Source organism: Microcaecilia unicolor, chromosome 8, assembly GCF_901765095.1.
Source record: "Microcaecilia unicolor chromosome 8, aMicUni1.1, whole genome shotgun sequence".
NCBI lineage: Eukaryota > Metazoa > Chordata > Amphibia > Gymnophiona > Siphonopidae > Microcaecilia > Microcaecilia unicolor.
In genome coordinates, this window is record NC_044038.1 from 210,484,864 (window position 1) to 210,498,058 (window position 13,195).

Consider the following 13,195-nt stretch of genomic DNA (forward strand, 5'->3'; position numbering starts at 1 on the left):
GCAGGTCCCTGGAGCAGTTGTTAGGGGGTGCAGTGGACTTCAGGCAGGTGGACCCAGGCCCACCCCCCCCCCCCACCTGTTACAATTGTGCTGCTTAATGCTTATTAGTCGTCCAACCCCCCCAAACCCACTGTATCCACATGTAGGTGCCCCCTTCACCCCTTAGGGCTATAGTAATGGTGTAGACTTGTGGGCAGTGGGTTTTGAGGGGGATTTGGGGGGCTCAACACACAAGGGAAGGGTGCTATGCACCTGGGAGCTCTTTTACCTTTTTTTTTGTTTTTGTAAAGTGCCCCCTGGGGTGCCCGGTTGGTGTCCTGGCATGTGAGGGGGACCAGTGCACTACGAATCCTGGCCCCTCCCACGAACAAATGCCTTGGATTTATTCGTTTTTGAGCTGGGCGCTTTCATTTTCCATTATCGCTGAAAAACAAAAACGCCCAGCTCACACATTGTCGAATAAAACATGGACGTCTATTTTTTTCGAAAATACGGTTCGGTCCACCCCTTCACGGACCCGTTCTCGGAGATAAACGCCCGTGGAGATAGACGTTTTCGTTCAATTATGCCCCTCCAGGTGCGCTCAATTATTAATTTATGGAGATTTAACATCAGATGTACAACTCATCACATTCTAAACACACTGAAGTAAGAATACAAATAAAGGCAGTGTAGTCTGTATGAATGCAGAACGCTGCTCTCTCCTTGCTGTCCCGAATGGAAAGGAAATTCCCCTTTCCTTCCCTTCCTTTAATTTTCTTTTCTCTCCGCCCCTCCCCTCCCCTTCCCTGCTTTAACCCTTTGCCTGCCTATCTCTACCTTTCTATTCTCCCTGCACCCTCCTCCCGCCTCCCCCCTCCCCCCCCCCCCCCCCCGTCGCAGGCCATCGGCCCGGTTGTGCCCAGCCTCCCTTTAGGAGGTGTGGCTGGGTTCTTTCTTGGAGTAAAAATAAGCCTGACTATGGCATTGTCTCTATTTAGTGCCTGAAGTATGGGATGAATCCCAACAGAAACAAAGATCAGTGTTATTTTTGAACTTGCCTGCTTCATTCTCTTTTCCAACTAGTGGAAAACCTAAACGGCACCAAAATATGCCAATCGGGTCAATATTGAAAAGCTCATATCTGGATAGCATCACCTGATGTCTGGATAAATGCTGATGGCAAGGATATTTGGGCTATTTGGACAGTGCTAGAGCAGAGCCTGGGAGGAGCCAGGACAGTCTTGGAATTCATACAACCAGTGGCAATATTCAGTCCATTATCTGGATAATGTAGGGCGGCCATTTTTATGGCCTAAGTTATTTGGATAAGCTATCCAGGTAGCAGGCTGAATATCCAGATATTTTTTGACTGCTGCAGCTGACCGGCAGGTAAATATTGACTCTAATGTTTCTATCGCATTAAAGAACATTCTAATACCAAGGATGCAAACAAGGCACTGACAGCTCAAATCCAAAATGTTACTTCAGCCTTGATTTGACGAAATGCCCGAGAGCTTTACCTCAATTGTCTACCACAGATTTAGCAATCAAAACTGTTCTTTCAGCCTTGTGACTTCTGAAATCAACAAGCAGCCTTTTAGAAATTATTTTAAGGGATTTATTTAACTGCAACTTCCAGTTCTTGTCCTTGGAATTCTGTAGCCATTGGGCACATCATCTGCATTACAAGATGTGAATTCCCATTGGCTTCAGAACAAGCGGGATTTACTCAAGGGCGACCACAAAGAAATTGACCCATGAACAAAGAAGCTGGCAGAAGTGAGCAATATGTAGGAAAAAGAAACATAGTCGGAAAAATTATAAATGGAAACTGTAAATGTAAACCATTTTACTATGTCCCTCAGGAAAAAGGGTATATCAAAACCAACTCGAAACCTTGGGGTTATCTTTGACTCTTCTCTCTCCTTCTCTGCTCATATCCAGCAGATCGCCAAGACCTATCGTTTCTTTCTTTACAACATCTGTAAAATCCGCCCCTTTCTTTCTGAGCACTCTACCAAAACCCTCATCCACACCCTTGTCACCTCTCGTTTAGACTACTGCAATCTGCTTCTTGCTTGCCTCCCACTTAGTCACCTCTCCCCTCTCCAATCGGTTCAAAACTCTGCTGCCCGTCTCATCTTCCGCCAGGGTCGCTTTACTCATACTACCCCTCTCCTCAAGACCCTTCACTGGCTCCCTATCTGTTTTCGCATCCTGTTCAAACTTCTTCTACTAACCTATAAATGTACTCACTCTGCTGCTCCCCAGTATCTCTCCACACTCGTCCTTCCCTACACCCCTTCCCGTGCACTCCGCTCCATGGATAAATCCTTCTTATCGTTCCCTTCTCCACTACTGGCAACTCCAGACTTCGCGCCTTCTGTCTCGCTGCACCCTATGCCTGGAATAAACTTCCTGAGCCCCTACGTCTTGCCCCATCCTTGGCCACCTTTAAATCTAGACTGAAAGCCCACCTCTTTAACATTGCTTTTGACTCGTAACCACTTGTAACCACTCGCCTCCACCTACCCTCCTCTCCTCCTTCCTGTACACATTAATTGAGTTGATTTGCTTACTTTATTTTTTGTCTATTAGATTGTAAGCTCTTTGAGCAGGGATTGTCTTTCTTCTATGTTTGTGCAGCGCTGCGTACACCTTGTAGCGCTATAGACATGCTAAATAGTAGTAGTAGTAGTAGTAATGAAACATAAACCATAATCAGAGGAAAGAAATCTAGGGATGTTCTGGGGCAGGGGTGGGCAACCACAGTCCTAAAGGGCCACAGCCCAGTTGAGTTTTCATGATTTTCACAATGAATATGCTTTCATTGTATGCAAATAGATGTCATGCATATTTTATTTTTTATTTTATTTTATTTGTAGCATTTGTATCCCACATTTTCCCACCAATTTGCAGGCTCAATGTGACTTACATTTGCCATAATGGCGATTGCCATTTCCGGTAACGGAATTACATTTTGGAAATCTTGAAAACCCAACTGTGTATGGTCCTTGAGGAACGTAGTTGCCCATTCCTGTTCTAGGAGATGAGAGAAGAATTCTCACCGCTTCTTTTTTTGCAAATGCATTTGTCACCGGTACTTTAATCATACCCATAATGTTTTGTATTGTTTTTTTTTTAGGATTGCCTCATTCTTTGAGGCAAACACACTGAACAAAGAATACATCTAATCTTAATCCAAAGCAATATCATATGCACTTTGCTTTCTGGCCCTTACTGAAGGCAAAATATGCATCTATCTTTTGTTGCAACATTCATCCCATAGGCACAAGATGGGACAAAGTCCTTAAGAATAAGCCACTAGAAATGTACCATCCTTTCATGGTGCTGTTGAACTGTTCATCATCAAACCTTCTCCTCAAAACACACACACTCACTCCACCCTTGCTAAATTCAGCATTTGAAGACCAGCTTTATCAGCTGTATTATAGCCTTAAAAAAAGCAGAACTGATCATAATTTAAGCATGCTGAAAACTGCATGACTGTGAGAAAGAAAAATCTGACAAATACCAACATACAGAAGGGCTGTTTTGCTAAGGCACACTAGATCAGTCAGCAGCTCATCGGTATCTTTACTTAAGTGAATCCTTGTCAGTTAAACTGAATATTACTGCATTTAAAATACTACCAGATTATAGCTTTAAAATTACTTTGCTAGAACTTTGCCTTCAGGGCACATTCTGTTAAAGAGTTCAGCAACCAAACTTTGATGGAACAAAAATGTACAAGTCTTCTTTTTTTAAAAGATTTGTGTATGTGCAGAGTGCTTTTGCTATTATCTTTCCACTCAGAGACCAAGGTGTAGTACAGTCAATATACAATACAGATACAATACATTTTAAAATAAAGCATCGCAATACACCATATGCATGACAAAATAAAGTTTATACACAACAAACAACAAACTGTACATTATGAACGCAACTAAAACCTTAAATTGATCAGATGTTAGAAACTGTATGAATCAACATTGTTTTGTTTTCAGAAACCTCAGACGGCCTCTGAAAGATTGGGTCTGTGAGGACAACATCCTTTTATATTGGGACAGTAAAAACTATGACAGCTTCCTGTGATTCCAGGCTTCCCCAGAGCCAAATGTGCATAATACAGATCACAGGAAAGTTCATTACTATCTAATTAAAGCCTTACTTTATGCTTTGCAGCATTGGTGCTCACTAGAGCACTCAAAATAACATTCTATCTGTTTCTAGATTTCCTTGTTTCATTTAATAATCTTTATTCAAAGTCTCACTGATTTTTGCAGCAAGTATATTTTACTTAGGGGCCCCATTACTAAGCCGCGTAAGCATCTATGTGTGCCCAACGCACGCCAAAATGGAGTTACCGCACGGCTACTGCCTGGCTCTTCTGGTAATTTCATTTTTGGGGTGTGGTCGATACGCGCAGCCGAAAAGTAATTTTTGGAAGCACGTATCAGACGCGCACCATAAGTGGCATTTGCATAGGTCATTACCGCCTAATTACCGCTTGAGACTTTACTACTAGGTCAATGGCTGATGGTAAGGTCGCAGACCCAAAATGCATGCACGGCAATTTTGATTTTGCCGCACGTGCATTTTCAGCAAAAATTTTAAAAAGGCCTTTTTTACAGGCATGTTGAAAAATGAATTTGCGCACACCCAAAACTCATGCCTACACTAGTGCCAGATTAATGTATGCCTTTTTCAGACTAATGTAAGCCACATTGAGACTGCCCGTGGGTGGGAAAATGTGGGATATAAATGCTATAAATAAATAAATAAATACACTACCGCAAGCTATTTTTCAGCACATCTTAGTAAAACGACCCCTTAGTAAATGGCACGATTTGGGTTTTGTTTTTTTTTATTTCCAAGCACTTTACGTACTCAGGATGAGAGTGGGGAGAAAGACAGACAGTCTCATTCTCACAGAGTGAATCATCCAGAGAGGAATTGATCAGGGTTCCTGCTTATTTACATCCTGGGATATATAATTAGAAGTAATTTTTACCATACATTCTATCACAACAACATTAACAGAGTATCTTCTTTTTCTTCTTGGTCTTTGCAAGGAAAGGCTTCCAAACCAGTGAAACTGTGCTCTCCCTATACAGCATGCTTCTTCCAACATCTCCATTCCATTAAAAAGTCTCCTTTCACATATTTTTGTTTTTTGTTTTTTTAATTTTATAATCATTAATACAAACCCAGTGATACAGAAAAGAATATTAGGAAACAGAATTCAAAAAAGAAACATAATTTCTACATATTTAAGAATTCACCAGTCCACATTACAGGATACACCAGCCCAAACTGCAGGTAAATCTCAAAGAGCAGGGAAAAAAACTTTAATAAAATTACTCCAATCACTCATTCAAACTTCTAGAAAAGTTTTTAAACAGTGAATTATCATGTTGGTACAGCTTTTTCACTTGGAAAATTCTCCAGCTGTAAAGGATCAACAAAAATATATCTATTGTTCCCTAATGTATCTCAAAAAAGATATAGTGGAATTAGAAAAGGTGCAGAGAAGGGCGACGAAAATGATAAAGGGGATGGGACGACTTCCCTATGAGGAAAGGCTAAAGTGGCTAGGGCTCTTCAGTTTGGAGAAAAGGCGGCTGAGGGGAGATATGATAGAGGTCTATAAAATAATGAGTGGGAGTTGAACGGGTAGATGTGAAGCGTCTACGCTTTCCAAAAATACTAGGACTAGGGGGCATGCAATGAAGCTACAATTTAGTAAATTTAAAACGAATCGGAGAAACGTTTTCTTCACTCAACGTGTAATTAAACTCTGGAATTCGTTGCCAGAGAATGTGGTAAAGGTGATTAGCTTAGCGGAGTTTAAAAAAGGTTTGGACGGCTTCCTAAAGGAAAAGTCCATAGACCATTATTAAATGGACTTGGGGAAATCCACAATTTCTGGGATAAGAAGTATAAAATATTTTGTACTTTTTTGGGATCTTGCCAGGTATTTGTGACCTGGATTGGCCACTGTTGGAAACAGGATGCTAGGCTTGATGGACCTTTGGTCTTTCCCAGTATGGCAATACTTATGTACTTATGTACTTATAATGTGACCAGACATTTACAGGGAAATTTTTAATAAAGAAAGTAGCTCCCAAGGTTAAAATTCTAGGGGTCATGTTTACTAAGCCATGGTAGAGGCATGTTAACATTTTTACGCCTGTGTTTACATAGGTGCGGTATAGGTACGTTAGCGTTTTTAACGTGTGTTAAATGCTAACGCACATTAAACGCTAATGCACCTATAGGAATGTATTGGTGTGTTAGCATTTAATGCGCCTTAACTTTAAACGCGCGTTAAAAGCACTAATGCAGCTTAGTAAACACATCCCTTAGTGCACTAAGCATTAGCGCACACCTACCATGTAGACGCCAATAATATTCCTATGGGCATCTACACGGTTAGTGCTTGCTAATTTTTAGCACACGCTAAAAATGCTAGCACACCTTAGTAAATAGGGCCCTAGGTTTTAAAGCCAAGAAAGCTTTTCTATGTAACTGAGTAGGTCTGGTCACATCAGGAAAATATTAATCTGTTGTCCACAAAAAGGTACATTTTTCTTAGTACAGTAACGTTTAAGAATAAGCTTTTACTGAATCTCTGTCTGAAAAATAACCAATAAAGTTGCACGTGATTCGGTAACATCCTGAGAAGATTCTAAAAACTGTGCTATACCAAAAGTAGGAGGTGTTATATCCAGAGCACCTTCCTCAGAACTCACTTGTTTAGAACCTTTGGAATATAATAAATATTAACCACCACAAAATTATTCATTAGTGGATATAACAACACTTCTTTAAAATATTTTTTAACAATTTCAACAGAGCCAAATAGTGAGTCTTAGAACTAAGTTTAAGGGGTCCTTTTACTATCATGCACTGAAAAATGGCCTGCTCTAGTATAGGCACACGTTTTGGACCCACGCAGATCCATTTTTCAGTGAACCTGCAAAAAAGGCCTTTTTTTGTTGAAAATGGACGTGCAACAAAATAAAAATTGGTGCATGTCCATTTTGGGTCTGAGACTTTACCGCCACCCATGGACTTAGTGGTAAGGTCTCACACATTAACTAGGCGGTAATGGTCAATGCGCTTACAATGCTGATTACCGCCCGGTTAACACCACATACTGGAAAAAATATATATTTTCCTGTGCGCGTAGCAGACGCGTGTAAAAAATGAAATTACCACCCGTCCCACGCAGTAGCTGGGCGGTAGTTCAAAACTGAAGTGCATTGGACTTGCATAGGTGCCTACACATCTTAGTAAAAGGGTCCCTAAAAATGCATATTCCTAGAGCACACTGATTTCTTAATCCACTCCAACCTATTATATGTCATCATAGGGTCCTTAACAGAAGAGGTAATAACACCTTGATATGAATTATTTTGCAACTCCACTTTAAAGACTCAAGAGGACATATCCTGAATTGAGACAAATTAGATCCAATTTTACTATGGAGGTTTTTAGAATGATTGCACAAACAATGGTGTTAGCACATTTTGACTACTGAAACAGAATTTATTTGGGTTGTAAAGAGAAAATTATAAAGAAAATTCAGATACTGATGAGCACAAAAGCCCAAATGATTTTTTAAAGTTACAAAATTTGAGAAGGCTACACCTCTGTTGTAGCAACTTCATTGGCTGCTGTTATAGTAATGTATTCTATTTAAGTTATGCTCGTTTGATACTTCATTATGCTCTAGTTATCTCATAGTAACATAGTAGATGACGGCAGAAAAAGACCCGCACGGTCCATCCAGTCTGCCCAACAAGATAAACTCATGTGTATACCTTACCTTGATTTGTACCTGTCTTTTTCAGGGCACAGACCGTATAAGTCTGCCCACCACTATCTTTGCCTAACCACCACCAACCCCCTTTCCCCCCACCAGCTCCACCACCCAATTTCGGTTAAGCTTCTGAGGATCCATTCCTTCTGCACAGGATTCCTTTATGTATATCCCACACGTGTTTGAATTCCGTTACCGTTTTCTTCTCCACCACCTCCCGAGGGAGGGCATTCCAAGCATCCACCACTCTCTCTCTCTGAAAAAATACTTCCAGACATTTTTCTTGAGTCTGCCCCCCTTCAATCTCATTTCATGTCCTCTCGTTCTACCGCCTTCCCATCTCCGGAAAAGATTTGTTTACGGATTAATACCTTTCAAATATATTCATTTATCGACTAGAAATTCGAGTCCAGAATCTAGGGAATTTTTAACATTGAATTATCCTAATCTCAGCTGTATTTTCAGCTATATTAGCAATCAGGCTACTAAGTATTAAAATGAGCTTCCACATCAAATTAGATATCAACCTGATTATGATATATTTTGCAAATTATTGAAGACCTATTTGTTTAAGAAGTTCGTGGTTCATGTTAATCTGGTTTTTCTTGTTAAGTATGACTATTGTTATTTTCCTGGGTCTGCCCAGTTGTCTTATTTTGTAAGCCACACTAAACTCGTGAAATATGTGTAGGGTACAAATGTCACTATAATGTAATGTAATGAATTCTCCTATCTTAGGGACCCTTTTACAAAGGCACGCTGAAAAATGGCCTGCGGTAGTGTAGATGCATTTTTTTAGGCGCACGCAGGATCATTTTTCAGCGCACCTGTAAAAAATGCCTTTTTAAATTTTTGCCGAAAATGGACATGCAGCAAAATGAAAATTGCTGCAAGTCGATTTTGGGTCTGAGACCTTACCGCCAGCCATTGACCTAGCATAAAGTCTCACATGGTAACCGGGCGGTTATGACCTACGTGTGTCAAATGCCACTTAGCGTGCGTCCAATACATGCATTCGAAAAGAAAAACTATTTTTTGGATGCGTGTATCAGACGTGCGCCAAAAATGAAATTACTGCAAGAGCCACGCGGCAGCTGAGTGGTAACTCCATTTTGGCACACGCTGGGCACGCGTAAACACTTGCACTGCTTAGTAAAAGGGCCCCTTACTCAGCCAATTTTTTAACGGTATCTTAAGAAAAGTTACGGATATTCTTCAAAGACTCTATCAAAATAGTCTCCAATCTAATAGCTACTACCCATACATCTTTAATAGTTATTTCTGAGTCTTGAACAGGCCCTGAAGAACAATGATCAGAATCCAATGCAGCTGGGAAGTTCACAGCAGAGGGTGTGCCCATCAAACAATCTAACACACTCTCAGCGCCTATCCTCTCTTTGGGTTTGCCTACAATGGGGCAGTGGCGTAGCTACTATGGGGCCATGGGGGCCTGGGCCCCCGTAGATTTGGCCCTGGACCCCCTGCCGACAACCCTCTCAACCCCCCTCCCGCCGCCAACCCGCTGTCAACCCGCCGTCGCCGTCTGCTACCTTTGCTGGTGGGGGACCCCAACCCCTGCCGGCCGAAGTCTTCTTCCTTCGTTTTGGTTCTGAGTCTGACGTCCTGCACATACAACGTGCAGGACATCAGACTCACAGAAACAGAACGAAGCCCTGCAGATCGTTAGGCTTCATTCTGTTTCTGTGAATCTGATGTCCTGCACATTGTACGTGCAGGAAGTCAGACTCAGAACCAAAACGAAGGAAGAAGACTTCGGCTGGCGGGGGTTGGGGTCCCCTGCCAGCAAAGGTAGCAGACGGTGACGGCGGGTTGACGGCGGGAGGGGGGGTTGAGAGGGTCGTCATCAGGGGGGGGGTCAAAGTTGGTGGTGGTGGTGCTGGCGGCGCCAGGGGTATCAGCGCCGCCGGGGGGCTAAAATGTGCCCCCTCACCTCGGGCTGTGGACCCTCCTCCCGCCAAAATCTGGCTATGCCCCTGCAATGGGGCCCCCCACTGTAGCAAATTATCTTCCACCATCGGAACGCATAGAGGGGCAAAATGGAAAGATCGTCCAAGTACGAATTAGGGCGTTCTTACGATAACGTCCAAAAATAGACCTGTATAATGGAAAAATAGTGTGGGCGTTTTTCGACAATTGATTATCCCTGTAAGAAAACAATCAAATGACGAGCGCATAAGCGTGACTAAATTGGGCGCCCTAACACGGTCGACTATTGCAGGTGCAAACGACCAAATCACGTGGTGTGAAAAATAATGTACATAGGTGTATCGTAAGTACAATACATGTTGTTCATGCCATCTGGGTACGGAAATATATGAGGAACGCATATATGTGTCAACTACAGACATATCATGCTGCTCCACCCATACTTCCATCATATGTGCCCATCTGAATATCCGGATCTGCATGCACTGTACACCTACTGCTCCACCAAATCTTCCATCATATGTGCCCATCTGAATGTCCGGATCTGCATGCACTGTACACCTACTAAACATGCAGTAAATGCATATTGTGTATATGTGAAAAGGGTCGGGTGGGGTGCGTCATCTATATAAGGCACGTTTCACACTCCTGCAGGCATGTGCACGTCAAAGACGTCTATGCTTACGAGGGCGTCCACGTGCTGATAGCGGCCATATATGGAATGGTCATCCATATATGGAGCTGTGCATGAAACGACGTCCCTCACGCAAGGTCGTCTATATAAGGCACCTCTTTTCCAACACGTGGAAAAATGGCACAACGCAGGGAGCCAAATTTTGGAGAAGAGGAGAGCCTGCTGCTTGTCCGGCTCTGCCTAAGGCACCGCCATCGCCTTTTCATCCAGCACCACCACCTGCCCCCCAGGCTGCAGGCCATGCGAGCCTGGTCCCGCATCCGGGAACGATTGGAAAGGTAAGGTTATGGCCCAACCCCCCTCCCCTCCTGTACCTACACATATAACAGCTCCGTCATCAATGTTACCAGCAGTAACTGGAGTGTCCATGCAAGGATCATGAGTAATATAGGAACATGCACAATCACTAATAATTTGTATGTTATTTAAACGACCACCATGATAACACATATAAAGTAGTTTAACAAGCATACATTAGAATGTATACAAACGGTACTGTCTGGCCTCATGCCCACCTCTCTGCCATCATCTGCATAGGAACCAACTCGGTGGCTGCTGTGGGTGCTTCACCACCCCACCCCCAATATCAAATATGTATGGAGGGAGGGGTCATCTCCACTGGGGGTTCCACCCCCCCAAAATGTTAAAAAGGTGGCTCCTATGATTCACTACCAATGGAGGTGCCCCCCCCCCCCCCCAACACTGTAGACCCTCTCTCTCTGGTATGTGAATAGCAAATGAATGTGTGCAGAGGACAAAAAGGACCAACACCCCTGACCCCTGCTCTACAAACTTATATCTTACAGACGCTTTGGAGTCCACCGGGACCTCGGGTCCTTAAGGAGGCGGTTCCGGCGGGTGAGGCGGGAGAGGCCTGAGCTCATCCGGGCGGTGCGAAGGCACCTCAGGGCTCGCCGTAAGTATTCAAAAACAGGACACCTGTACACATTACTACATACATTTCATGAATAAAGCAAATGTGTTGTACAATATCACTTCCCATGTGCCTAATAGCCACCTAGTAAGTAATACCATATCTGTCCCAGATCAAGGATGCAGGTTGCAGGGGTTCTCCCATGAGCATGCTTGCAACGTCCGACCATCCTCCCGAGATGAATGAGATGATATGCCACACTTTACTATTCCCCTTATTGTGGTGGCTGATTACTGTGTCCTGGTACAGCTGCCTGAGGCCCTACTTTTACTGCATGTTATGGCCTAAATCACATAAAAGAATTGTGCTCAACACCCTTCCCACTGCCCCCCCCCCCCAATAACTCCTACAACAACTGCCCATCAACCCCTCGTTGCATTTCACAATGCAAACATGCTGGTCAGCAATGAATTTGGTATGGCCACATGTCCTGCGTGGTGTGTGTCAGAGGAGGGTCCAGGGTTCTGTTTCATGTCATCTGATGCAGCTCATTCCCCATGGGCATAGGCTACGCCTTACCACACCCTGCCCCATGCCACCCAGCTACTGCACTATGCAAGCCATGGTGTATGCACTGATCTCAATCACACTCCTTTTACATACACAGGGCTCCACCAGCAGGAAAGTGAGCGCCAGGATGAGGAGGGCCACCACCCCCAGGAGGAGGAGGAGGAGGAGGAAGAGCAGGAGGAGGGGCACATGGAGGAAGAGGAGGAGCAGGAGCCAGGCCAGGAGGCGGGCCACCAGCAAGAAGAGGAGGAGGAGGACTCGGAGGAGGGAGTCCTCATTATAGACCTGCATGAGGACCCCTCCCCACCTGCAGCACCATCGCCTGGCCCACCTCCATCCCCTGGGCCAGCTTCTGTGTCCCCTGACCCACCTCCATCCCCTGGGCCAGCTTCTGTGTCCCCTGGCCCACCTCCATCCCCTGGGCCAGCTTCTGTGTCCCCTGGCCCACCTCCATCCCCTGGGCCATCTTCTTCCGTGTCCCCTGGCCCACCTCCAGCCTTTGGGCCTGCCACTGTGGTGCGCCTCCTGCAGCAGCTGGTAGATGGCCAGCAGCAAATTATAGTTGGCCAGCAGCAACTTCTAGTTGGCCAGCACCAGCTGCTGCAGGAGGTGACAGCCCTGCGGCAGGGCAATGAGCAGCTCCAGGGCCCACTAAGGGTACTGCTGGGGCTGCTCATTGCCCTGCTACAGAGGGCCTTACTAAGAGGGCGTGGCCGCCCTTAATTTAAATAGGGGGGCCTGTTGGTGTTGTGTGTGTGGGGGGAGGGAGGGAGGGAATTGTTGGGGTTGTGTGTGTGGGGGGAGGGAAATGTTGGGGGTTCTGTGGGGGGTGGGGGAGGGAATTGTTGGGGTGTGTGGGGAGGTGTGGGGGGGAGGATGGCATTGTTGGGGTTATTTTGTAGGGGTGGGGGTGGGGATGGGGCCAAATAAATTTTTGTTATAATATAACTATCAGGGTGTGTGTGTGTGTTTGTCTCCCTTGTGCATTACATATCACCAAATGGTGCTGTTGAGTTGAGAGGAAGGAGGCAGCAATATGCACAGCATTAAATGTGCTGTGTGAATGAGAAGGTGATGTATGTCTGAGAATGTTGGCCAGACAGAACGCCACCTGTTCATTCCAACCTGCATGGCCCATATGTGCAGGGGGGTTGGGCCAGGGAGGCTGGATGGATATTTGTGTTCATTAATAAAAATGGCCAGCCAGCATCTCTCTCTCCCTTCCTCCCTCCCTCCCCTCCACCATACTGACCCACAATACAGAGTGCCATCAATAAGAGATTAATAGTGTACCACG